Consider the following 27,242-nt stretch of genomic DNA (forward strand, 5'->3'; position numbering starts at 1 on the left):
CTTGAACCAAGAGGCAAGTGTGTCCCATGAGAGAGGGCCAGGGCAGAGCAGAGGGTGCAGAATCTGCTTTCTGTCCCTGCAGGGAGTTCCCTGGGTCTGTCCCTCTGTGCTGTAGTGGGTCCCCATGCTGGGTACATGCAGGGGGCTGGGGAGCAGGGGGCCTCAGACCCGAGGCTGGGCTTTGTGCTGCCTGCTGTCCAAACAGCACCCAGCCCTGCAGGCCCCCCTCAACCAGCAGAGGTAGCGAGGAGCCCTGGGGCAGTAGAGCCAGCTCCCCCAGCCTGGGAGGTCCTGTGGCCCTCAGAAGTCCTCTACCACTCTCCTTCCCTCCCCTCTTCACCTCCCTTTCTCCCTCCCTCCGTCATTCACTAAGCATCCTCTTGGATACAGAGATGAAAAATTCTCATTTCCACCCACCCACCCCCCAGCTTCCCTGAACTTGAAATCTGATGAACCACCTGATTACTTCCAAAGATAAGAAAAGCCCTCGGGTGTGCATGCGCACACTGTTATTGTTAAGACAATAAAGCAATGTTAAGAGCTCGGGAAACGAGGGAAGAGAAACCATTCAGTCCCCCGCTCAGGACAAGAGGCCCATTTGTTTCCTGCTTTTGTTCCCACTCAGGCGCATGGTCAGTAGAGGTGCCTTCAGAAAGCCGGTCGGTTGGGCTTCCTGCTTTTCTTCGCTCCCATTGCCCCGCTGCAGGACAGCCCTGTGGACTCCTCCCTGAGCAGCCCTGGCCTAGGGGCCCCTCGCTGGCTTCCACTGCCCACTGTCAGAGGCATGCCTCCTGGAAGGGGTTGCTATAGGGCCAGCAAATAAAGCCATAGGCTGCCCAGTTAATGGGAACCTCGTATAGACAACGAAGCATTTTTTTGGTGTAAGTATGTCCCATCAATATTAATCCCATGTAATATCTGGGACATAGGCTAAAAAATTACTTGTTTATGTGAAATTCCAACTTAACTGAGCATCCTGTGCTTTATCCGATAACTCTCTACCTGGAGTATCTTTATGTGTATGAGGTCAGTGCTGCTTTATTTAATATAGAGAAAACTATCTGGTTGATAGGTTTTCTTTCCCATTTCATGGAAAAGAAACTTGCATCCATCCCTTCTCCTGATCGGGCCTGCCGGACAACTCTGGTCTCCACTGCTCTGTGGCTTAGCTCGCTGGGAGCTCAAGGAATCCAGCCCCTGTGATTCATGCTAAGAACGTCCCTTCTCCAGCCTCTTTCTGGAAGCTTCCAGTGACTGCAGATGTTGGGTTTGTTCTCTGTCAGGGGGAGGGTGGGAGGTGTGAATTAGCACTCCCTCTGGGGCCCATGGAGCTGCTTCTGAGGGAGTCCACCACCAGCGTCTTCAGCAGTGAGGAATATAAGCAATTCCTTCTTGCCTTGTCTGAGGAGGTAACAGGTTGGAGGGTGTTGATCTAGGGCTCAGACCCACAGAGGTTGCTGACATCTTCTCTCCATCAGTGAGCTTATTTTTTATTCCAAGGCGGCTTAAGGGTGATAAAATATACATCTAAATGGCAGACAGTAAGATACAAAGTGATTGACTGTAGAGTGGGAAGACAGTGTTGTCTTGTGGTTAAATGGATTTTTCTGTTTAACTGAGGGTTAAGTAGAAAACTCGTTTGGATTCAACCTCTGTTGTTGCAAATCTTTCTAAAATGTATTAGCCTGCTCCCTGGTTTTCCTAAGTGCACCATAATGGCCATAATTGAATCTTTTTGCTGGCAGAGCATCCTGTGGGGCGTCGGGACGCACTGTTGTAAATGTCAGCCCTCTCTTGGCAGCCGGGACTTGGGCCTGAGAGCCTGAGGTGGAGGTTGTGTGCTTTGCAGTGGCCCTTCACGTTGGCTGCCATCTCTTTCTTTCTTCCCAGCCACCTGGGCTGGGTGGGGCTCAGGAAGGCACCATTTTATGGATGTGGAAATTGAGGTCCACCAGGTGAAGGATCTGGTCCCAGTCACTCCAGCTAGTGGAGAAACTGGGCTTTAAGCCATCAGAAGTGGCTGTTTTTGTTGAGTTGGCCCAGATTCGAATCTCGGCCTGCGAGAAGACCATTAAGCTTCATGAGGCTCAGTTTCTCGATCTGTGAATTGGGCATAATAACCTTTCCTTCCAGAGCTTCTGTTGAGATGAAGTGAGGTAATGATGCGGGTGGGCTGCACACCAGCGCCCTCATATATATTTTTTTAAATGGCACACACAGGGGTGCCTGGGTGGCTAAGTCAGTTGGTGTCTGACTCTTGATTTCGGCTTAGGTTGTGGTCTCGGGGCCATGGGATCAAGCCCCACATCAGGCTCTGCGCTCAGGGGGGAGTCTGCTTGTCCCTCTCTGTTCCCCTCCCCGCTGGCTCATGCTCTCTCACTCTCTCTCAAATAAAAAAATAAATAAAATCTTTAAAAAAATGGCACACACAACCCCCTTCCTTCCAAAATATCAAACATACCCTGATCCCGAGCCCCTGCCCCCAGCTTCTTTCTACTTTGCTGACCTGTCTCCTCTGAGCACCAGTTGTTTGGTGGCTACACCCCAGGGCCAGAATGTCTGGTGTGACTCCTGACTCCACTTCCATTCCCTGCGAGACTATATTTCTGGGCCTCAGTTTTCCCATCTGTAAAATGGGGATGATAATAGTCAGCTGCTTCCTCAGGCTGCCACGAAGATTAAAAGCAAATGAGCTTATCCGCAGGCAAGTGCTATGCAGAGGTTTGCTATTGTCGTTCTGGGAGCTGGTTAAGTAAGTCCAGGCTAACCACCGCTTTCCTGGATTTGGTTCATATCCTGAGCCTGTCAGCACGATTGGGCTTTGGGCCCAAGCTCGCTGTTGGTGCTGCAGGAGTTTGTACTGTCAGCTGAGGAAGGAGAGCCCCCCACACACCTTGAGCCTGCTTCCTGCCACTGTCTGGCTGTTTACCCTGCCCTGCGTGTTCGGAGAAGACGCTGAGAGGGAGTTGTGGGTAATTTAGGACGGGCCCTGGTTGCCGAATGGATGACTCCTACCCTGACAGGGACTGCTGCTCCGGGGACGCTGTCCCTTGTCTAGCCTGTCTATCTGGGACTTTCTCTGTCCCTCTCCATAGGTCATACATCTCTAGCATTTCCAGGAGCCATTTGTTTTCTCCTTTGCGAGGGATCCACTGGGAGCACAGAGGGCTCTCTGTGTGTGACCCCTGGACCCACCACGGGCATTCGGGCGTTCGGGTGGGGGGCTGGGGAGCACACCTGGTCAAGCCCAAGCCTGGCAAATGAGGCCACCTGTTCTGGCCTCCCCAGGTCTTGTAGGCAAACCTACTTCCGCTCTGGAGTGACCAGCACCACCTCCTGCTGAGCGTGGTGCTTGCTCTCCCGGTCACCCACTTCTGGACACCCTCTGGGACTGTTGTGTGTTGGGGGGGGAGGTGCAACTAAATAGTCACCCTGCTATTCGAGGACAGGAACAACAGCCTGTGTGCAGAGCCCCTGGGGAGACTGGTTTATTTATGCATTTATCTTTAATGGGAAGGCTAAGAGAACTTGCGTGGTTTGTGAATATTTACAGGCACATTACCTACAGGGAGGAAATGAATTCATTCTTTCTCCTCCCCCACTGTTAACAGATCACTCTGTGGTTCCCCGCCGCCTGCCTCCCACATCCCTCCCCTTTCTTTCTTGCCCCTCCTTCTAATCTTTACGCCAGCTCCAGAATAGGTGTAATTCAGGTGTCAGCATAATTCACCGTGCATTTATCGAGCACCTACTGTATTTCAGCCCCGGTTCAGGTGCTGGGGGTGAACACCATGTCTCCCCATGGAGGGGGCATGTGGACAAAGAATGGTGGAGCTCTGCTGGAGGAACCCGTGGCTTGGTGACCTGCAGGGGGCTGGGGAGTGGAACATGATGGGCTGTCGGTAGGACTCTGGGGAAGGCTGGGCAGAGGGGCAGCCAGTAGTCCTGAGCCTTGAAGGACTTTTTTTCCCCCTGCAGAAAGGGTAGCCCAGGCAGGGAGGCACACAAAGCCGAAGAGGTGTGAACCAGGGAACTTCCTGGGGGCAGGGCGTCTTCTGGGGGGTTAGGGCATAGCTCTATGGAAGGAGGAGAAGGAAGAGTTAGAAATGTGGGTTGGACCATATCATTTCTCTTTTTGAGGGTGGGAGGCAAGGAGGGTACCAAAGACAGAAGAGATGGCCCGGGGCTGCCCCATTTCCATAGCTAGCTGGGCTGACAAGCCTCCCGTTGTGAGGGACTGAGTTGGCAGATAATGGCCTCTTACAGAGAGAGGGGACTTTCTCCCCCATCTCCCCTTCACTCGAGGCCGGGAGGAGAAAATATGAGGCAGATGCAGTCTCCCCTCTATCCCTTTTTCATGGCGGACATCACCTTCATTGGACCCCAGAACCAAAAGTGAGGTGTGCACTAACTAATGCTCAGTGTAAACCAGCCCTCGGAAGGGAAGTGGGGGCCTTGCATGGATGGCCGGACCTCGTGGTAGCATCGGCCGTGGGTTTGTGATGAAGAAGTCACATCTTCTCTCCAGGCCTCGGTTTTCTCACCTGTGAAATGGGGAGAGGGCTGGCCCTCTTGATCTCTGAGGAAGTTTTCAGTGCCAGCCACCCAGCATTTGTCAATCTACTCCTTTGCTCATTCTCCCCACAAAGCATCATTGTGCTCCCCCTCTGAATCCACTAGGAATATATTCCTAGGAATACACTGGCGAGCCAGGCGGCCAAGACCTTCCCTCGGTCCTGGTCTGAGCTGACGGTCCCTGTGGTCTGTGGTTCTCAGAATCTTGACTGTAGAGGTCAGTTTGACCGAGGGCAGGGCTGGCCTTGACCGTCCCAAACAGATGGCAGTGTCTGCCTGTCCAGGGGCCAGAGGGCATGGGAGACCCTTAGGACATTGGTCTTGGTCCCTGGTCGCACACACCAGGCATCCTCGCAGAGGTCAGCCAGATGCTATCAGGTCCAGTCTGTGCAGCGAGAGGCTCGGCCCAGGCTCCGGGCCCTGCTGAGCCAAGGGAGGGCCTGGTCTGGCCCCCGTGGGGCCTTGTGATGGCCGCAGGCTGCCTGTGTCTGTCCTGGAAGCCTGGCCCAAGATTGACCCCTGGGGCTCTTCTTAGCAGAGAGAAGCCTCCTTTGTGCTCACTTTGCTTCTAGCTTGGCGTGCTCCTCAACCCTCCTCCTCCCTACCTGAGTTTCCCTGTTGGTTCTGTCCTCAGTTTACCCCAGCTCATGTGAAGTCAGCCCAGTCCTTTACCACCAGGATTCTGCAGTGGGGCCAGGGAGAGAGTGGAAATTTCAGAACCGTCTAGACCCTCCTCAGGCCTTGCTGTCCTCAGATGATAGGAAAAGCACTGTGCCCTTTTTGTATTCGGTGAGGGCTCTTCTTTGACCCGCTGTGGGCAGGAGGGAGTGGACAGGCCAGCTGGGTCAGATCCTGAGGAAGGTTAATAGGGGAGCAGTGACCTCCCTAGGCTGGGAGCCTTCAGGATCAGGGCTGTGGCTAAAATTAGTCCCTCCCCGGGAGCGAATGGAACACACCGGTGTGGCCTTGTTAAGACCCAGACTGCCTCCAGCTGCTTCCAAGGGTGCACACACCCACTTACTGCACACTGTGGCTTCCCACTCACCTTTCCGTGCACCTGCCTACCCACATACCTACTCACCCTCTTGCTCACACCCACAGACTCCTGCACGCAGCCATCCATGCAACACTTTCACACAACACATACCTCTCCCACACACCCACCCCGGTTCCTGCTTAGCACCCACACGTCCTTGCCTATGCATACTCCTTCCTTCCTGCAGATCCCCTTACTCCAAGCGTGTCCTCCCTGGCCCTCCCCACCACGGACACACGCGTGCACCCAGAGGTGCTGCAACCAGACTTCTGGATGGTCTTGCTTGTTCCTCAGCTCCAGGCCTACAGAACTCTGGATTAGTTGGGACCCCTTTACCTAGAGGCTGAACCCAACAAGGGCTCCAGGGAGAGTGGGGAGGTTGAGTCAGGGAATAATCTTGGGCCCTGTACAAATGCCCTCTGAAGCTGGGTGCATTTCCTGACTCCTCCTGTTCCCTCCATTCATTCATTCATTCATTCACTCATTCATTCATTCCAGTACATATTGGTAGCAGCAAACCAGGCATTTCTTTCATGATTCTGAGGTTTGTTAAGGAGAAAATGACATGACTTGATATGACTTCCTTTTGGAACCAGAAGCTCTGGAATCCAGTTTCTGCAGAGTGGCAAGCTGTGTGGCCTTGGTCATGTCATGTCATCTCTGAGCTTCAGTTTCCCCACTTATAAAATGGGGATCCCGATGCTTTACTCTCAGGAAGGGCCCTTGGCCCTGTGGATGGCGGCCACAAGCACCGACCTGGGGACTTCTGTGACCCTTATCAAAACCCTCCTTCCAACAGGGGCGGGATGGGGTGAAGTAGATCCCTGCAACGTGCTAGCATCCTGGGGCTGGAGTGACAAGTGGGGACATGGGTGAAGAGTTTCGAAGTTCTGGAGGGTCTTTGAGCCTTGTTTGTGGAACGCCTACTTTTTAGGTATGGTTGGTCAGTGCCTTTCTTCTGTCCGTTTAAGAGAAAGCAACTGAGATAGGACTGGCTTATCACACACATTAAGGAAGTCGGCTGCTCTAGGGGTTTATGCAAAGGACAATGAGAGCAGCCAGAAACCGGCGGCTTAGTCATCGGGGGGCTGCGCTGGAGGCCCCAGCCAGCCGCACTGTCTATAGAAAAGAGGCAGTGAGGCCTGGTGAGGGCTTGGCAAACCTTGCTGGCATCTGCACGTTGGGCCTTGCTGGAGGCCGGCACAGTCCCCAGAGCCCACTTAGAGGCCCTGCCACCGCCTCACCTGATGCAGGTCCAGATGTTGGGGTTGCCAAGGGCCGGGGGCGGGGAGAACCAAGAGGTGGCTGAGTGGCTGTTTTTTTTTTTTTTAATACTATTACATTTTTTGTTGGTCATTGGAAAGGATGAAGCTAACTTCTAGAGAAGTGCGACACACACATGCACGCACACACGCTCACATAAACACACACACAATGACTGTTGGCTCCTTGATGGATGGGACACTATCTTATCCGCCTTTGTTGCTCAGAGGCTGTAATAGCACACAGTAGGGGTCGACACATCCTTCTTGGATGACGAATGAATGGAACCTTCCAGCAGCCTGTGCGTGCCTCTCTCACTCCTCCCACGTCCCTGGCATGTTTGGTAACCACGCCAGACTGCAGAGCTTTTTAGAAATGGGAGAATAGAAGAGATGTCATTTAAGGGTACAGACTTGCAACTAGGAGACAAATAAATCCTGGTGATCAAATGCACCGACTCATGAATATAGGCACCAAGATTGCATTATAGTCAACAAACCAGCTAAGTGACTAGAGCATAACTGTTCCCACCACGAAAAAGAAGGGATGATTATGTGAGCTGCGAAAAAACGCTATTGCTATAAGAACACTGATATTACAGTATATAAATGTATCACATCTGGGGCGCCTGGGGGGCTCAGTCGGTTAAATGTCTGCCTTCGGCTCAGGTCATGTTCTCAGGGTCCTGGGATGGAGCCCCGCATCAGGCTCCCTGCTCAGTAGGGAGTCTCCTTCTCCCCCTCCCTCTGCCTGATGCTCCCCCTGCTTGTGCTCTTTCTCTCAAATAAATAAATAAAATCTTTAAGAAAACTTAAAAACTTAAAAAATAAATGTATCACGTCAACACGTTGTGCACCTTACCTTTACACCATGTTGTATGTCAAATATATTTCGATACAAATAAATAAATGAACAGCAACAGGTCTTAAAAATTTTTTTAAAAATAGTCAACATACTTTTCTTTTTTTTAAAGTTTCTCTTTTAATTCCAGTTAGTAAACATCCAGTGTTATTACATTTGTTGCAGGTGTGTGAGACAGTGATTCAACCCTTCCGTCCATCACCTGGGTCGATGTACTCTCCCTGTACATACACCCAGCAACTTTTTTTCTTTCCCCCCCCTGCAAAGAACTACAACTTCATTGAGGCCCAATTGACATCCAGATCGAAAGCATCCACTCCATTTTGACCATGTATATTCCCATGTAATCCACATTCCCAGCAAGATAGCACTCCCTCAGGCTCCTGCCCAGGCAACCACGGATCTGCTTTTTCTCACTATAGATTAGCTCTGCCTATTCCAGAACTTCCTAGACATGGCCTACTTCTGCAGTTTGCACTCTTGTGTCAGACTTCCTTCACTCGGCTTAATGTTTCTGTGCTTCATCCATGTTGTTGCCTATGTGAGTAGCTCATTCCTTTTTACTGCTGCATGGTGTTCGATCATAGAGTGTCTGTGTGTGTACCTACAATGATTTGTTTATCCATTCATCCTTGGATGGCATTTGGATGTTCCCAGCCTTGGCTGCTATATAATCAAGTTACTATGAACGTTTGAGTACAAGCCTTTGTGTGGACATATGCTTTTTTTTTCCTCTTGGATGATGACTTTGGAGTGGAAAGATTGCATCACAGGGTAGGTATGCGTTTAATTTATTAAGGAACTGCCACGCTGTTTTCTAAAACGGTCATCCCGGGGTCCACCTCCACCAGCCAGGTGTGAGAGTCTGGGGTCCTCTGCAGCCTGGTCAGGATGTACGGCGGTCACGGTCAGCTTTTGAATTTCAGCCCCTCTGTAGTTGTGTGATGTTATCTCATTGTGATTTTAATTTGCACTTGCTTAATTGGTGATGAAGTTGAGCACCTGATTGCCATTTGAATATCTTCTTTTGTGAGATATACATTCAAGTCTTTGGCCCAGGTTGGATTGGATTGTTTCTTTTTATTATTGAGTGAAGGGAATTCTTTAATTTTTAGAAGAGAACATCGGGGAATATCTTCGTGGCCTTGTGATAGGAAAAGATTTCTTAGACGGGACATTAACAATAGTAACCCTAAAAGGACAATTTGATAAACTGGATTTCACCAAGTTGTAAAATTCTGCTCATCGAAAGACACTGTGAAGAAAATGAGTAGGATGGGGCGCCGGGGGGGGGCTCCGTCGGTTAAGCGTCTGCCTTCGGCTCAGGTCAGGATCCCAGGCTCCTGGGATGGAGCCCCACATCGGGCTCCCTGCTCGGTGTGGAGTCTGCTTCTCCCTCTTCCTCTGCCCCTACCCGCTGCCCCCCTCCCCCCGGCTTGTGCTCTCTCTCTCTCTCTCAAGTAAATAAATAAAAATCTTAAAAAAAAAAAAAAGAAAATGGACAGGAAAGCCACAGACGAAGAAGAGAGTGACAGCACATGTGTATCTGGGATGCGGCACAACCGTTCCTGGGGACTCGCTTACACCAGGCTCTCCCCCCAGCCTCCGAGGCCCCGCAGATGCCGCTCCTGTCTCAGCCAGAGTGCTCTCCGGGGCTTGCACATCTGGTCGTGGCTCGCCCCCGGTTCACTTCCAGCACGCCCAGGATGGATCCCAATGTCCTCCATGTGGCCTCAAGGCTCTGCCACCTCCCGCTGGCTGCCTGGGCCAGTGCTGTGTGTCCAAACCTCTTTCCCCTGGAGCTGCCTTCCCATAGGCTGTTGCTTGAGAACACACTTCTCCTGGCTGTTCATGCAGGTACGGCGTCTTCCCCTTCCTTGTGCCTTCATCAGGGAAACTTCTGCGGACCCCAGAGCCACCGCCTGGCTCTTGGGTGGGGAAGGAGGGCTCAGGGCACAGCCTGTGCTGGTGGCTTGTGGGGAGAGACTGGGGTGCAGTTTTGAACCCCACCCTTTGACTCAGGGGCACAAAGCAAACAGTTTAAGGACCCGTGGGTGCCAGCCCTGACCAGCTGGAGTGGACACTGGTCATCACGCTGGTCCAGATGTCCCCCCACCCTTTAGGGGCCTGGGGTGGGAAGACTGGAGCCCAGAGCAACAGCTAACTGCCAACCAGTGCCGACGTAGGGCAGGGTTTTGTCCCGTGTGCACTGGGCGGCTCCTGGCCCTGGCTTCTGGTCTCCGTTTTACCCCATGTTCTCTAAAGCCTTTTCATTCCTGGCTTTACAACAATCCTGTTGACCCATTACCTTTCTGGCAAGACCACAGATTATGAGAATGTGTTCAGGCACTAATACCCCCCAGTGCTGCCCCTCCAAAGTGTTGAGGCTCTTGAGTTCTCTCGGGGGCCCTGTGCTGTCACTTGTCTTATCTCTCTCCATGGAAGGGGGTACCGCTGTCATAGGCCTTGTCCACCGTCTGTCCCCGGACAGCAGAGCCCAGAAGGCAGCTGCTCCTTCCGTCATGTCCTCCGCTGTGTCCCCAGCTCTCGGGACTGCGCCTGGCACACAGCCGTGGCCCAACGAATGCTTGGCTGATCAGCGAGGATTAACGAGCCACCGCCTGACAAGATGGTCCACCCAAGTATGTTCTCCCATTTTCCCAGTTGGGAAACCAAGGCTCTGGGAAGTTCAGTGGCTTATTCGGGGTCTCGCAGCTAGAAAGAGGCAGAGTTGTGAGTGAAGGGCAGATCTTCTGGTTTCTAGCATTTTCTGCCCTAGGACGGCTGCACCCCTTACTTCGAAGTTTAAACCCATTGATGCGAGTAGTGAATGCTATCAACGTGTGGAGCGCTAGATAGATAAAATACCTATGGTGATTTGAATCATCACCATGGTAATGAGACAACGCACGATCCTAACCATGGGCAAGGCGAGGGTACAAATCCAGATGTTTCCTAGGGGCTCCATATAGTTCATGTTGTGAATGTTTCTGTGAAACCCTGATGAGATGCTGAAGGATATGTAGCCAGTAGTTGCAGGGAATTCGTGATAACAGTGCGTCCTACAGCTGAGCACCCACCGCTGAGACCCAGAGCCACCCAAGACCCAGTGCCCTGCCTGAGCCCACCTCTTCCCGCTCCGGACTTTGCGTTTATTGTATTGTCCCCTTGTCTTTATTTTTTTTTTTTTCTTTTACGGCTTTCCCACATCCGTTCCTTTCGTACGTTCTCTTCGTGTGTATATTCATTCAGCAAATGCTTGTAGACCCCGCCACGGGTGCTACTCCAGACCTTCCCGCTCCTGCAGCCCCACGGCTGTTCCAGGGAAGAGAGACAGGTGATGTCATATTGTCCCCCGACATAAAAATTCTCCCGGTGGTGTGTGCACCCCGCCGCCCCACTCTCTGGAGCCAGCTTTTCCCCTCTAGTGCCTCATTTGCGTTTTGGCCCACGCTACAGCCCACTGTGGGTTTTTGCCACAAAATATCTGTGGTTTTGGCAAGGTAGCTCGTACCATTAGTAGTGTCCCCTTTGTCCGGAGGCCCCCCCGCACTCCCGCCCCACCCCACCTCTGTTTCACACTGTTCGCATCCGGTCACTGGCTAGACCTGGCAAAGCAGAGCTCGGGGCCCTGGGGCCTCTCACCCTTGCAGGCTGCTGAGCAGTGGTACCAGCACAGCTGCAGTGCTGGGACGGTCATGGTCAGAGGGCAGGGCTGTGAGGCGCCCGCGGCTGGCGGAGGACTTGCGGCAGAGGGTTATGCGTATCTGCATGACCTTAGGCAAGTCACTTAACTCCTCTTATTCTCACCCTTGTGGAGAGTGAGGAAAGGCACGGGGAGGAGGGCAGCCAGCTTAGCGGTTAAGAGCCACACTGAATGGCCTTCTTAGCTTCCCGGGGCCTCAGCTTTCCCATCCGCAAAATGGAAATAAATTTCTGATCTCATAGGGTCATTATGAGGGTTCATAGATATAAAACATTTAGCCTCTGGCCAGCTTCAGAGCAAACACTGCCTAGAGATTGGCAGGTGTGAATACTGTTTGTGTCCAGGAAAAATCGGGGGTCGGGCTGGGCTGTCGGCCAACTCGTTTGGGACGCTTCTGAAGTGATCGGTAATAGGCTGAGGCTGCTCTCTGCCGCTGTCGGAAGCCCTCGGTGTCCCTGCTCACCTCACTTGCTGTTCCCAGGCTGCGTGTCTGCCTTAGAGCCCCTGATGACAGCCCAGGGCAGGCAGTCACCCTGGGGGCCAGCAGGGAGCCTGGCCCATGCCCGGGTGTGTTCCACTCTCGCTGGTATCACACCCCCATTTTGCAGATGGAGACAAGACAGAGAATGCAGACTATGGGAATGGGAGTCGGCTGGGTATACTTTTTTCATGTCTCTTCTTCCATGAGGCATGCAGGGGCCCAGAGACCCTCTGTAAACAGGTGGTAGGTCAAGGCTCTCAGAGAGCAGGGTCGCCAGGGAGCAGCTTGCATCCCGGGGCCCTTGCTCCCCAGACGGACGTGATCAATGGCAGAGTGCGGACCCACAGCGCCAGCCACTCTGGCAGCCGTGCTGTCCCATGGAACGTTCTATGAGGATGGAAATGTCCTGTATGTGCGCTGTCCCATATGAGAGCCACTGGCCCCCTTGAACACTTCGAGTGTGACTAGTGCGGCAGAGGGGGACTGGCATTTTAATTTAATTGATTTCATTGACTTAAACCCACCCGTGGCTAGGGGCTGCCATTTTGGAGAGCTGGTGGCACCTCGATGGTGGCTTTGTTTCTCCTGCCCCTGAAGAAGCTGGCCAGGGTTAAGGAGGTCATGCGTCAGAGTTGATTTTACACGCGTGCCCTCCGCACTGCCCGGAGGCAAGAGAGGGGCCAAGTCAAAGGCAGGACCCATGCGTCTGGCCTGCCTCCGCCTTTCTGCAGACAGGGCTGTGCGGGGGGCATGGCATGCAGGGCAGACCACAGGAGCCACGAAATCATGGGGGGTGGAGGGCTCTTCTCCTCGGCTTTCTGTGCGAGCCACGTGGGGCATCCAGAGAGGAGGGGAAGCAGCAAAGGAGGAAGATGTGCAGATTCTCCCCTCGAGGCAACCTCACCGAAACGTCGGCTCGTCTGTCGCTGCATTTCATGCACCCGCGGAGAAGAGAGTATTGCATGAATTCATCAATGAATTCTTTTCACAGCTTATGAATGTTTACACGAGGCAGAGCTGAGATCATCAGAGAAGCTGAGGTTCTCACTTCCCAACAGAAATAAGTCATGGGCAGGGGAGTAAAACAACCACCCAGCGTCAGAACTTATAGGGCGCTTCCCATCCTTAGCCAGCACTGGGGTTACATTGTCCGAATTGGGGCTTTCTGGTAGGAAAATAGCTCTTTTAGCATTTATGTCTGCTGAGGAAAAAGCTCTCTGTGATTTATCTGTTCCTTTGTGAACTTGCTGTGTGGCATACGGCAAGTTACTTAACCTCTCTGAGCCCCAGTTTCCTTGTCTCACAAAGGCTGGCAGTGATACCATGCAGGGGGCTTGTAGAAATTCTGTGAGACAAAAGTGGGGCTGGCCTTGGCAAGCAGCGAAGCCCTGTCAGTCCTTCAGAGTGGCTGGCAGAGAAAGATGTGCTCTCGAGGAGGCTTCAAGATTAGTTATGCTGCTCCAGGAGCAAGGCAGGGGCGAATTGTGTGCCATAAACCCAGAACTGTGGTATTTGTGGAATGAGGAGGGAAAAAAAAGACCCCAGATCGGTAGGAAATGAGTCTTTATTTTCATAGTCCGTCGGCAGGACACCGTGAGCATTGGAAAAGGAAAAACAATTATAGTCCGTGTTCGGAACGTAGCCCTGCCCACCTCCTCCCAACCCTGGTCTGTGTGGGACTGTGCAGGGTGCATGGGGCTGAAAGACTCCTTCCAGAGCCCTTGCTTCATGTCGTTGTCCCCTTTCCGAGTGGTGTAGGGGGCCAAGGGATGCTGGCTGGTACACCAGAGAGCAGGGTCTTTCTGAGGGTGTTCTCATTCTGTCCCTGAGTCCAAGACCTCAGAATCATGGACTCACAGCCTTTAGTCCGTCACTGAGGCAGCAACTTTGCTGCTGGGCTCAGAGGGGCCAGAGAAGGCGTCTGTCTGTGGTGCGTATCTGCTTGTGCCGGTGTGTGCACGCCCACTTGCTCTGAGCTCTAGGAGAGCAGGAAAGGAGATAGGACGGCAGACGTCCAAGGAACCTGATCAAGCAGAGTGAGGTACCCCAAAAGAGGACACCATGGGGTTTAGAATTCTGTGTTCTCTCTCTGAACCTCAGCTTGCTTGTCTGTAAAGTGGGGCTGCGACCAGCGAATTCACAGCAGGAGAGACCCTTCTCCAGGCTCTCAGAAAATGAAGTCTACTTCAATCACAAGCCTGGTGGGAGGGGTGGCCTCTGAGACACTCCTGCCCGGGTCTAGACTCTGAGCAATGCAATTAATCACAATTTGCCCCCTGCTCTTCCCACTTTTTGGAAGAAAGAGGGAGGTTTGCCTGAAACACGTCATAATGATTTCCATTCACACTTTTGCACTAATTGGCTCATCTGTTTAATCAGTAACGGACATGTCGGGTCCCCAAAGAGGTTGGAGAGCTTCCACCTGGACCCCGGTGTGGGGAGGCTGGAGGCCTTGGCAGTAATCAAGGGGCTGGTGGGGGAGTCTGTGTCCGTTCTGAATCTTTACCACCCAGGCTGCCACCAGCCTCACCTCCTTCTCATAGGTACCGAGGGGTGCTCAGAGGCAGCCCAGTCACCCCTTCTGTGGACTGTCGCCTCTCCCTAGTCCCCAGTGCATCCCAGCCACAGGGGAGCCCAGTCACCAAGGTTCAGGCATCTGCTTCAGAAAGATGGGACGGGCTCCAGAGCGGCCTGCAGGGTGTGGTATTGCTGGAGAAGGTTCAAGGTCAAGGCCGGAGGTCAGGCCCCAGGGCTGTGGCCCTCAGGGTGGTGCCCTCGGTTCTTGGCTGTGCAGCCTTGGACAAATCCTTTCTCCCAGTGAGCTTTGTAATAGTGAGTTTGTAACAGCACTTACGTCAAAGTACTGTTTCTCAGCAGTCCCTGAGGGGCTAGCATTTTACGCATTCATTCAGAAATATTCATCCAGTGCTTACAATGTGCTGTAGACACTGTTCTGGGTACTGGGGCTACAGCCGTAGACAAAGGTCCCTCCCTGGGGACCTCACACTCCGGGGGCGGGGGAGGAACAGAAAACTAAGCACATAGTCAAAGTAAATTGGTTTCTATGTTATATAAATATTCTATATCGAATCATATGCGTATAACTAAATATATATATATTTATTATTGGCTCATATAGTAATTATATATAAATAAATATATACTTAAGGTGGGAAAATCAACGTGCGATGGTGGAGGCAGCTAGCTGACAGAGAGGTCAGGGAGACCTCTGTGAGGGGAGCATTTAAGCAGAGACCCGAGGAAGGGAGGGAGCATGCTCAGAGCCTCTTTGGGAAAGAGCTGTAGGCAGAGGGGACTGTGGGCATGGAAGGCTCAGCCCCAGGACTGGAGGGGACTCAGTGCGGGTGCAGAGGCAGTCAGGGGGACTGGGTAGGGCCCTGAGGGTAAGTCCTGATGACTGCTTGGCACGAAGCAGGTACTACCTCAGTGTGCTTTCCTTCCCTCATTTGGTGTCTGTTAGCACCTCGTGACAGGCCCTGAGTGGGTCGTGGGGGCATGGAGATGGAAGCAGGGGGCCTGCCTGGGGGCTCACGGCCGGCTCCGGGACACCAGGCACATCCTCTCCAGAGCGGGCCTTTGGTGGAGCCTTGTGTGGGAGTGATGTAGACGCAGTGAAGTCCCTGGGCCCCGTGGAGCCCCTTCTGGTGGCGACACCTTGGCCAGCTCTTGAGGGACAAGTGGACCTCTGCTCGGGGGGAGCAGCCTGGGAAGGAGGTGTCGAGCAGAACGCGGACAAATAGCATGTGCCAAGGCCCAGGGGTTGCAGCGGACATGGTTGTGGGGAAAGGGGGTCTTTCAGTGTGGCTGGCAGTCCAGGATTGGTGGGGGGTGTGGAAGTGAGGGGAGCCCAGCACGGCCTACGGTATGACCTGAGGTCAGCCTCTGGGGCTGGGGAGTTTGCAGGAGCAGACCCTGCAAGGAGGGTTCTACGCAAGTGATGTGTTAAGGATCTGCTCCCAGGGTTGCTGCTAAGGGAGGGAAGGATACCAAGGCAGGCAGTCCCAGGAAAAGTCCCATAGATGGTGGCTTCAGCTCGACTCCACAGGGGGGCTCAGAGCTTGTCTCCAATCAAGGCAGGGGAACCGGGCTCTCCTGCTCCCACACCTGCCAGCCACTGGCTCAGGGCCACCTCTGGCCCAGAACACGTCCAACTCTCAGCTGGCGGGCAGAGCAGCTCTAGGGGCCCAGGGGCCATCTGCTGAAGAGAAATCACAGGTGCAGGCATTCAAGCCCCCAGGGGCAGGGGGATGCACACCGTGTCTGCAGGAAGAAGAGATGGGGAAGTGGGTGAAGGTAAGGGGACTCACCCTCCCAGTTGGCCAGGGTCTAAGGGGTTTCGTGGGATGGGAGACTTTAAGTTCTAAAACTGGGAGGCGGGGTCACCTGGAACACCAGTAGTGCCCACTGCAGTGACCTTACCTCCTTGAGCCTCAGTTTTTTCTTCTGTAAAATGGAGGTCATCGTCATGCCAACTTTGTGGGGGGATGCTGGTGTGATTCATCACAAAAATCCCAAGCAGAGCCCACTGCCCACTTCAAGAAGCCACTTGAAGAATATTTGTTCCCTAAGCCCTCCCAGTCACTTGCCAGGCGCCAGCTGATCTCAAGCCCTAGAAGGATGTGAGCTGACATTCCCAAAGCCAGGGGTCCTCCTAGTTGTTCGCCTCCTGCCCCCTGCCCAAGCATCTGACAACCTGCCGGGGGACTGAGGCCCCGGAGGGGAGGAGGAGGCTGTGTCTTTAAGTGTTCCGAACAGCCCTGAAATGTTATGACAGTGCATCTCACGAGGGATGCCGTTTCCACGGCAACCCCACACTAAGATAAGCAAGCCGCCTGTGTTTTTTCCTGCAAGGTTCAGGAATGGGGTTGGGGGGAGGAATTAGGCGATCTGTCAGCGGGAGGGGGGGACTTGGAAGCAGGAGCCACGTCCATTAATCCTTGAGCTCTGATTGTGTTATTCGGGAATGAACATTAGCCGTTAGACGGGGGAGAAGAGGCTCCCCCTTCCCCTGGCGCCCCATCTTGTGGGCTGGAGCAGGGGCTGCCTCTGGATGCACAGCAAGAGGAAGAAAGAGAAAGAACCACAGTCAAGTTTTGTTTGGGAAATTGCAGGCCTCTCCAGCTTCACCCCCCCTGAGTGTTTCCTAGAGTTAAAGCCCAAATAGCCGGAGGCTGTGTGTGTGTGTGTGTGTGTGTGTGTGTGTGTGTAGAGCTCAGGGTGGGGGTTAGCATTAAAGACTCAGGTGCTACACTTAGACTCAGGTAGACATAGGGTTCAAATTCTGGCTCTGCCAGTGGCTGAAATATGGAGCTACCTAACCTGATGGAGCCTCAATTTCTTTATCCGTAGAATGGGATAATAATGAACAAGGAGCAAACAGCCTGGAGTCCGCCCTCCTTGGAAAGTTGTAGCTGAGACTACAGAGCATGCCAGGTGCTGTACTAGGCACTTTCACATGCGGGAGGTAACTTTTAAACCCTTCACATCAACCCTGAGGAGTAGGTTTCACCCCCTAATTATAGCTAAGGTCACACAGTCAGTCTGTAAAACAGCAGACCCCTAACAGGTGGTCCCCTACAAACCAGCCCACCACAGGAGGCTGTGAGGTATGAGTGAATGCGTGAATGAATGAATGGACTTTTCCAGGCTGTCACAATGGGGAGGGAGACCATGGTGGCTGTGGTGACCCCAGCAAGGCCTCTCTCTTTCTCATTCCTCCTCCCCACGTGCCCAGCCCCCCAGCATCTCGGCTCCTGTTCCCCAGCCCCCACCCCCAGCCCCCCAGCAGGGTCCGGTGGGGCTCCGATGTCCAGAGTCTGGTTTGTGAACTCACAAACTCACAAAGTGACCATGTGCCTTTGGAGAAGTCAACTTTTTGGAGCCTGTGGCTTCTTGTCTAGAAGATGGACAAAGTGAGCCTTGCTTTGTCTGCCTTCCTGGGGTGCTGTGGGAGATGGGACGGGTGACAGTGCTGTGCGCTCAGCAGACATGAGGGTTGTGACTGTGGACGTCCTCCCCAGTATCCGTGCTGGGAGGAACCCCGAGGGCAATGCTTAGCCCCAGGGGAAGGTTCGGCAGGGCTAGAATGGCAGGTCCGGGGATACCAGAAGCGAGATAAGGATGCTACTTGGGGGCAGGGGGAGATTCTTGGCGCCCTCAGAGCTGGTAATATAAGAAACCCAGCAGCCGCGGCCCTGATAAATGGCAGTGTCCCATGAATGACCGTGTGCTTGCAGGCTCAGGCCTGGGGTCCGGAAATATGCGTGTTAACAAATACCGTGGTGTTGCTTTAATCCAGCGGCTGGCGCAGGAGTGGGGGGCGGGTGCAGAGGAGGGGTTGATGGGCTTGCGCCAGCCTGGGAGCAGCAGGTCCGCAGATTGCATGTTGCTGTGTGACTGAGGACACCCCTGTCCTTTTCTGGTCACTGTCTCCCTCGTGTGCACCACGAGGGGGCAAGACCAGCCATCGCCGCCCTCCCGCTCCGCTGACATTCAGGGATCCGCTGTGAGCGCTGTGAGCAGGCCATGCCCCAGAGAGGGTGGCAGCGAAATCCAGGGAGGCACAGCCCAGCCACGAACAGGGACGGCGGCTTAGCCAGCCCACGTGACCCCGAGCGCTGGGTTCTCATTTTCTGTCTCCATGGTGGGAAAATAGGATAATTCTTCCGTGATGGTGGGGGAGCCCCCGGGGGGTAGGGGTGGGGGCGGGGGCAGAGGACCCTGACATCCATTTCCCACGAGGCAGCGAAAACCCGTAAAAGCTGAACACAAGTCTCTTATTCCGTGCCTCCTCCACTGTACAAAACACACACCTCTGGTCATCTGCCAGTGAACTCTGAAGGCTGAGCGTAAATAATTAAAATGAAATTACGGTTGTCAAAATCAATTAGCAAAGACTTGGAGCCTCCATTCTTTGCTCACCTTTGGCATCCTGTGAGTTCTCAGTCGGCTGTCCTGTAGGAGCTGATGATGGACAAGGGTGTCCTGGACACAGACAAATGGAGTGACATGCGGCGTGGTGCGGAAGGGCCAAGGGAGGGGCACCGGAAGCGGTTGGAGGGCATAGAAAGGACTTACAGGTGCTTAGACAGCCATGGCCCGCTCCTGTGGTCTGGGGTGGGCAGTGCCGGTGACAGGCTATGGCTCTGGTCCGTCCCAGATCTCTGCAGAGCCACAGAAAGGAGCAAGTCTGCCGTGGGCTCAGGGCATGGAGATGGCCCCGTGTGTCCCCACCAAGAAAATACGTGCATCCCATAGCTGCACATCCTAACGTCCTAAAGCCCCTGGGAACTGATCAGATTCCAAGAAGTAAAACTGATTCTTCCAGGGGGCTTGGGGAGAGAGAGTCCACCTTTCTCCCGGCTCCTAGAGCATGAAATGGGTTCTCAGGCCCTGGGGACTTAGACAACCAGAGGCAGCAGGAGCAAGGAGGTGGCATTTACTCCATGTGAACTTACTGGGAGTTTGGTAGATGTCTGATCTTCACCACCATCGCTTGCTTGGATTCGCACAGGAGTCTCCTACCTAGTGTCTTGCTGCCGCCACTGCCCTGCTGTTTGGCAGAATGAATGAACGAGGGGAGGCAGGGCTTTCATTGTGCCTATTTTACAGAGGAGGAAGCTGAGGTTTCAAGAAATCATCTGCGTGTGGGCAATGGGACATTGGATTGGAGCTCAGGCAGAATGGTTTCAGGGCAGGCATCGTCAGCATCATCTCGTGCCAACTTTAGGCCTGGGGGACTGGGAGTGGCATCTGCTGGATGCTGTTGAGCTCTTCTCGCTGCAGTGGGTGAGCGAGAAAAGAGGGGTCCCAGCACGGCAGGAGCTGCTATGAGGACAGGGACTGGCTCTGAGTACTGAGCCTAGGGAGGCCAGTATGGCTGGAGCCCTGGAAGCAGGGGGTACGTGGTGCGGATGCGGTGGCCGGAGCCTGCCCGTGGTGAGGAGTTCAGATCTGACCTTAAGTGTGACAGGCCTGGGGCTGAGGGGTGTGGAAGTATTTTCCTAGTCGGGCCAGTACGAGGGAACTCGGTGATGCCACAGCTCAGTGACTGTCCCCACCACTCTCTACTGAATATTCTCCTTCATTCGTCCTTTCAGCAACTATTTCGGGAAGCCCTTCTGTGGATAGGCATTATTCTAGGTACTGAGCCTAGAACAATACATAAGACGATGGCCCTGTCCTCATGGAGCTTCTTACTGTCCAGTGTGAGGAGACAGAACATAAATGAGGAAACAAATTACATACAAAACTTTTAAACGGAGATAGAGCTATGAAGGAAACAGGCAGGGAAATGTGATAGCAACTGGTGGGGATGGGAGGAGCTACTTTGGGTGGGGTGGTCAGGGAAGGCCTCGCTGAGGTGGACCTGTGGGGGAAGTTCCAGGGCAAGAGTACTGCAGGCAGAGAGACCAGCAAGTGCAAAGGCCCTGGGGTGAGATCTGAAGGAGAACCAGCATGGCTGGAGGATCACGAGTAGCAGAGTGGATTGTGTGCAAGTTGGTGAGCGAGGGAGGCGTTAGAAGACGGAGCAAGGAACTTGGTTTTGGTTTAGTGAGAGGAAGCTGTTAGATAGTGTTAAGCTGGGGAGTAGCATGTCTGATTATATTTAGCTCCCTGGAGAAGAGACTCTGGTGGGGCAAGAGTGGAAGCTGGGAGGTCATTGAGGAGGCCCCCATAGTATCCAGGCAAGAGATGGTGGAGACTGGGACCAGTACAGTAGCAGTTAGAAAAGTTGAGCGGTACTTGGATTTGGGACATGCCTTGGGGTAGACCTGGATGTGAGGGATGACGGACAAGAGGGACAGTGACTAGTAGATTTTGAATCTGAGCATCTGAGAGAAATGAAAGTGGAGGAGGGGCACCTGCAGTGCCTCCCTGACGGGACTGAGGACTCTTAAGGACTGTTTCTGTGCCAGATTCATCACTTTACCACTCTGTGCCTCGTTCGGGGCCTGACAGAATGAAGTTCTTGTGGAGTGCAATGTGAATGAAGGAGGGGAAAGGGTTCAGAAAGACAGGAGAGTGTAGTTAAGTAAGTAAGTGAGTAACACTCCCATGCCTAGGGTGGAATAGCATCGGCCTTTCCCTAAGTGGCGGACACAGAACAATAACCCTTGACTCTAAACAGTTGTTCAGCAGAATGGTTTAGGGACCAGTGTAAATGTTGCCTCCCTTTCTGGAGAGTCAAGATGCACATTGGGTCAAACAAAGGCTCTGAAAAGGCCTGCACAAAAGATCCTATTTAACTTGGGGTAAGCCAGCATTTCCCAGACTTCACCAGCAGAGCTTATTTTGCTGGCTTATTAACATCTGAACACAGTTCAGGAAAGGCTTTTCAGGCCAGCCTCCCTTATATGCACTCAGTTGCTGGCTGTCACTGAAGAGGGTCAGAGGGGCATCTTGCCATCCCATACTGAGCTCTTAGGAAATCACTCCCCGGTTGAGGATTTCTCCAAATATGGTGCCATCATTAGCATCATAATAATGGCTATCCCTGACTCAATCCTGAGCTGGGTCAGCCACTGTTCTAAGCAGTTTCCACGCTTCTTCCATTTAAAGCTCAAACCAGCCCTTTGACACGGGTGCGGTCATCACCATCCTCTCCTCACAGATGGGGAAAGCAACACTTGGAAAGATTAGGTGGCTTGCCCGGGGTCACACAGCCGGAAAATAGCAGAACAAGGATATAGTCTCAGGAAAGTTCCAGAACCTCCCCTGCCCCCAGCCTGACCACTACGGTATCCCGCTAGGGGGGCCCCTGGCCAAGCCACACTGGGGGCCCTCCATTTGGTGTCTGCCTTCGTAGCTTGAGTCTGGACTCGCTTGGGCAGCCCGCCCTCTGCCCTGCCCCCAGCCATCCCGGAGCTGATGCTGAGCATCTCAGAAGCCCATGGAATTGGAGAATTTTAAACAGGAAACTGGTATAATTTTGGTCAGGAGCTCAGGCAAGAGGGAGAAGCTCTGCCAGGCCCAGCCACATCCAAAAGAAATAAAGAGGGAGGGTTTAGGGTTTCAAGTTTGTGCATTTAAGGGCTGTGAAGACAAATAAAGGATTTTTATTCAGCCCTGTCCAGGCTTGGCTGCTTTCTGCTTTTCCCCATCTCTCCCCTGTGCCTCCTTATTGAACTGAGGAGGGGGCCCATGCAGTGAAGCCCACCGCCCCCCCAGGCCTTTGTGACTTGGCATGTCTGGCCCTCCCCCCGCCACCCCCACTCTCAGGCTGTCTCAGCCAGTGCCTGCCCCTCCTCACCCTTCCCCTCCCTTGGTTTTTGTTCTTGCAGGGGCTCCCCAGGGCCTGGGCCACTGGAGGGGGGCTGCCGGTGTGGGGAGGGTACAATGGAAGTCTTGTGAGGCTGTAGTCCCCTCCGGCCCCCTCCCCAGGGGCCCGGCCCCAGACCTCTCTGAACCCTTGTCCCCTTGGAAAACCAGCCTAAACCTGGCTGGTTGGGGGAGAAGGATTTTCGCAGCCCCGAGAACCTGTCTCCCGACACCCCCACCCCCCCTGCCCATCGCACACCCGCGGTCCAAACAGCACAACCACAACACAGCGCCAACCTCAGCTTTAGCAGTTTTATTCGATCAGCCAGTTCATTCTTCCCTTAGGGGCCCCCAGCCCCCACTCTATTTCATTTCCATCCCACAGACATCCCCTCTGTGCCTGGGAGAACGACAATGAACAGGCCACGGCTCCCGGGTGGGCCAGGGGCCCGGCGGTGCGGAACCACGCAAATAACCATTGCTGGCATGTCACCAGGAGGAGCATTTATTGAGTTTTTATCATATGCCAGTGATGATCTATGCAGCCACAACAACCCCGTGAGGTAGCTCCTGCTATTAGTTCCTTCCTGCAGAAGAGGAAACCGAGGCAGGGAGAAGGACTAGCCTTGCCCAAGGTCATAGTCAGCGGGTGGCAGGGTCAGGATTCGAAACCAAGCAGGCTGCTTTCAGAGCTGCTCTTACCTGCCAATGCCTGTGTCAGGATGCCTAGCAGTGTTTGTGAGACAGGCACTCTTCCCACCAGGGTGGTCTCCCCACCCCCGCCACCCCCCTGGGGCGCGTGCTTTAAGATTCAGGACGCACTTTTGGATCACGATCTTCAGGATGACCATGCAGGGTATTACAATGTTGGCCCCTTGTGATGAAGGTGACCCTAAGGTTCAAAGAGGTAAAAGGAATTGTCAGGGGCCCCCAGAGCTCGTGGATCTGGCAGATCTGGGATCGGAGCGGCTTCTGGCTTAGCTGAATTTCATCTAAGCTGAGCATTAACACTTGATACGTACGCTGTGAATGAAAGCCCATCCAATGCAAGGGACTGGGCGCCGGGCCCCGGAGTAGATGAGCCCCTCTCTTTGGGAGAAAAAGCCACCTGTCCAGGGCTTTTCCTGACTGACCTAAATCCCCTTCCAATGGGCTCATATTTGTGCCACGGTGGGAAGCTTTGCTCAAAGCGCATTCGCGTCCAATCTCCCCAAGGAGCCTCCTCCTGGGTTTCCAGCAGATTCTAGGTGACACCTGTTTGCAGGTTTCTGGTCTGCCCACCTGGGCCGGATATCCCGCAGGCTCCTGGTGGCCTTTCCCTGAGAGGGGCAATTCCCAGGGTTGGGACTTTTCAGGCCTTCGGTCAGATCATAAATCCAGGGTAACCGCAGAGCTCCCCCCGCAAGGAGACTTCCCGAAGGCCACCATGGCTCTCTGCCCTGCGGGCACCCCACCTGGGCTGCAGGGGCCTGACCACAGCCCAGGGTCACACCACCAGTCAAGGGTGGCACCATGACCAAACCTCAGGTCTTCTGACCCCCAGCCTGACACTTTTTAAACCACACGTGCTTATTTATTTATTTTAAACTAGCATCAGAATAAGAATGGCAGATTATTTAAGCTGAGGGATTGGTACCTGGAGGTTCATTGTAGTGTTCTCTCTCTGTTTGACAACTTCCACATTATCATTTAAAACAATAAGCCGAAGGTCACCTCCTCAGAAACCCTTCTCTGAATGAAAATATTAGATTGCTGTTCTTCTCAATAGCCCCTTGTTTGCTTCCTCCGCAGACCTTAGGATAACTCACAGGCCGTTTATTATTCATCTGTTTACGTCTGTCTCTCAGGGGAGTGTGAGCTCCTGCGTGGGCTCTGTGGGCTGGGGTGTGTGTGTGTGTGTGTGTGTGTGTGTGTGTGTGTGTCTGCTAGCACAGAGCGGACATACAGAAAGCATCCAATAACTACCTGGGGAGTAAAGGAGTATACATGTGGCATCTGGAGAAAGCACAGTGGCTTCAGGTGCGGGCGTGGCAGAAAGTGAACAGTGTCTCCATGAGTCGGGGGGTTCAGGGCAGCAGTCGAGTGCAGGGGACAGAAGGAAGCTGTCTGGTTTGAAGCCCAGCTCCAGTTTCCCCATGACCTTGGGGGAGTCTCTGACCTGCTCAAAGCCCCCCGTTCTCTACCTGTAGAGTGGCCTTCCCGATGGTTCTAGTGTCAGAACAAGGCAGTGACACAGAGACACCTGGTACATACCAAGTGCTGCCTCCAGGCAGATGGTTCATCTCATTGTCCCAAAATCCGCCCCCCCCCCCCCCGACTGCCCTCTGAGTGGCCTTGGGAGTGTCAGTTAACCTCCCTGGACCTTTTTGGCTGCCTTCAGGAAGCAGGGCTGTTGGTGCCTTCTTTGTCTGAAGGAAGGAGCTGGGCCACAGCACCTTGAGGGGTCCCAAGCTTTGGAGAGAACTGCTTTCCTCTCCACAGAAAGTTTTTATTGCTGGGTGGCTCTAGCTGGAAAGGGCCCCCTCCCCCCTTCGTGATAAAGGAGAAGTCCCTGGCTGGGGAGGGAGAGAAGCCTGTGGCGTCTGAGCTGGGTTTGGCACAGGTGGGACAGCTCTCAAACATGCGTTCCGGGGGACCACCCGTGCCTGGGGTGGAGGATGAAGCAGGAGGCCAGCAGGTCCAGACTGGAGGCTGGCTTCGTCTCTTCCTGCCACGCGACTTGGGGCCAGAGTCCTGCAAAACCCCATCCCCATTCCAGTTGTGAGAGCCTGTTTGTACCTCTGCAGGCCCGAGGGGCCCATCACAGACTCTGGTGTGGCTGTGAGAGAAGGAAGTTTCATGGGGGAAAGGGCCAGCTCTGTGTCGGAGGGATGCGGTCTGTGGAGTGTTCTGGGCACCCTGTAGACCTATGCTCTTTCTAAGCAAGGCTGAGGGCATGGCAAGCTGCAGAAAGCCCTGCTCCCCTAGAAGTTCTCCAGTGGCCCCAGTACTTGCTGAGTGCGCCCCAGGCCCTTCATGGGCCCTGTCTCATTTGTGGGGTCATCTTAATACCCCTCCAAACATGAGTGCCCATCTTCATTTCCGTTGTATACACGAGGAAACCGAGGCACAGAAAGATGGAGCAGCTTCCCCAGATTACACAGCTAGTAGGAGGTGAAACTGGGATTTGAACCCAGGTCCAGGAGCCAGCTTTAGACTCAAAAACCCTAATGGTAATTCATTCTTGGTACCCAGTCAAGTGTTGAACAAAGACAGATGTCCCCACTCCTCTCCTTTTCTACTCAAACTCCCCTTTAGGTCCTGGAGTTGTCTCATGAGGAAGGGGAAAGGTCCCTCATGCATGGAAGAGGCAATAGAGGGAGTGTCTGGAAGCACTGGTGTTGGAAAGGCCCCCCCCCCACCGCCCCGGGGGACTTCAGTGGGTCTCGAACCTTCCAGGAGAGGGAACAGAAAACACAAAGCTCTGAGCTGTGCTCACGGATGGACCCGGACAGCAATGCTAGATGTGGCTGGGTGGCGAGGGAGAGAACACTTGGGGGATAAAGAGCACGGGGGGGGGGTGGGGGTGGGGGCTGCAAGCCTTGGAAGAGTCCGGATTTTATTCTAAGTGCAATGAGAAACGTTCAGAGAGGGTTTTAAGCAGAGGAGCTCCAGGTTCTAATTTGCATTTTAAATAAGTCTCTCTAGCTGCCGCATGGAGAATGGATTACAGGGGTGAAAGGGGGAGCCAGGAGACAGAAGTCAGGACTGCTCCCCAGGAAGGACCTGCTTGGCATTGCTCACACACACACTCACACACACACACACACACACACACACACACACACGTCTTGTTTCTATCAGGGTAGACTCAGGAACTTGGGAGAGAGGTGGCTGGGGGGCGGTCTACTGGTGGGGGCACCCTAGGGCATCCCCCTGGGAGGTACGAAACCTCAGTTTGTCCATACTGGTCCCCATAATAGCGGGAAAGAAGAGGAAATGTTGAAGGAGGACTTTGTATATTGAGGGCTTTGCTAGGAGAATCCCTCCCGAGACTGCTCGAGCCCCATTGATGCTATTAGTGTTGTTGTTCACATTATTTTTAATGTTATTATTTAACATGAATATAAAACATTATTATAAACAGTGGTGGTATTTTAACACAGAGCTGCTATGGTAAATGGGCACAGCAGGCCCTTGATGGTAGGGGACATTGTGGGGACAGGTTCGGGGAGAGAAACAAGAGATTTTACTTACCACCCAGTAAATGGAGTGCCTGCTGTTTTCTGGCCCTGCTAGGCATTAATGGTGATTCCCTGGTCTCTAAGACCACACTTCTGCCCCCTAGGGATAAAGGGAGTGAATACTGACTGTAGCACAAAGTAGGGTGTGAATGGTGTGAGAAGCAAAATCCACAAGGGTAGGCTTTTAGGGGATAAAAGTGGGAGGGGCTGGAGAAATCCTTGACTGAGGTGGAGTTAAGGACTGGGGCGGGGGGGGGGGGGGGGGGGGGGGGAGGGAGGTATTCCAGCTTGCGGGCAGCATCTTCCAGCGCCTGGCTGTGAGAAAGCGTGGGGTGTTTCTTTTCAGCAAAGAAGGAATGATCCCCCTGGGTGGTAACCCTGGGAACATGTAGAGGAGTAGCGAAATATTAAATTGGAGAGATGGACTGGGGCCAGGTGATGGAAGTCCTCGAATGCTGAACTTGGATTTAATTGTTCAGCCTTCGGGAGCCTTTGAAGGCTTTGAATCAGGCCAGTGGTCTAGGGCTCTTGCTCAGATAGAGTGCAGGGGATGGACTGAAGAGGCGAGAGGGGATGGACTGGAATGACTTGCCTACTGCAGGAGTCCAAGTAATAGAAGATACAGGCCTCAAGTGGGGCAGGGACACTGGGGTAGAGGGAGACAAGGGGCAGACGCAGGAGGCAATAGAAGGTTCTACAGGACTCTGGAAGGAACTGGGTGGGGCAAGAACAGAAATGGTGATGTGTCTGAGTCTTTGAGCTGAGGTCCCTATGAGATTGTTGGGGCTGCCAAGAAAAATGAGGGGAATTCAGAGG

The 27,242-nt window shown here is 53.6% G+C and overlaps 1 protein-coding gene across 5 annotated transcripts in view; it reads left to right on the top strand.

The window, feature by feature from the left end:
* TSPAN18 (tetraspanin 18) overlaps positions 1 to 27,242 on the top strand; it is a 180,862-nt gene that overhangs the window by 47,237 nt on the left and 106,383 nt on the right. Inside the window, exon 3 of one of the 5 annotated variants that reach the window (XM_027579607.2) lies at positions 17,293 to 17,407. The exons of the other annotated variants lie outside the window; for them this stretch is intronic. The gene's annotated coding sequence lies outside the window, so the exon portion shown is untranslated. The remainder of the gene's footprint in view (positions 1 to 17,292; positions 17,408 to 27,242) is intronic. 5 annotated transcript variants of the gene reach the window in all.

The sequence above is a fragment of the Zalophus californianus genome, chromosome 11, assembly GCF_009762305.2.
Source record: "Zalophus californianus isolate mZalCal1 chromosome 11, mZalCal1.pri.v2, whole genome shotgun sequence".
In the NCBI taxonomy this organism is placed as follows: domain Eukaryota; kingdom Metazoa; phylum Chordata; class Mammalia; order Carnivora; family Otariidae; genus Zalophus; species Zalophus californianus.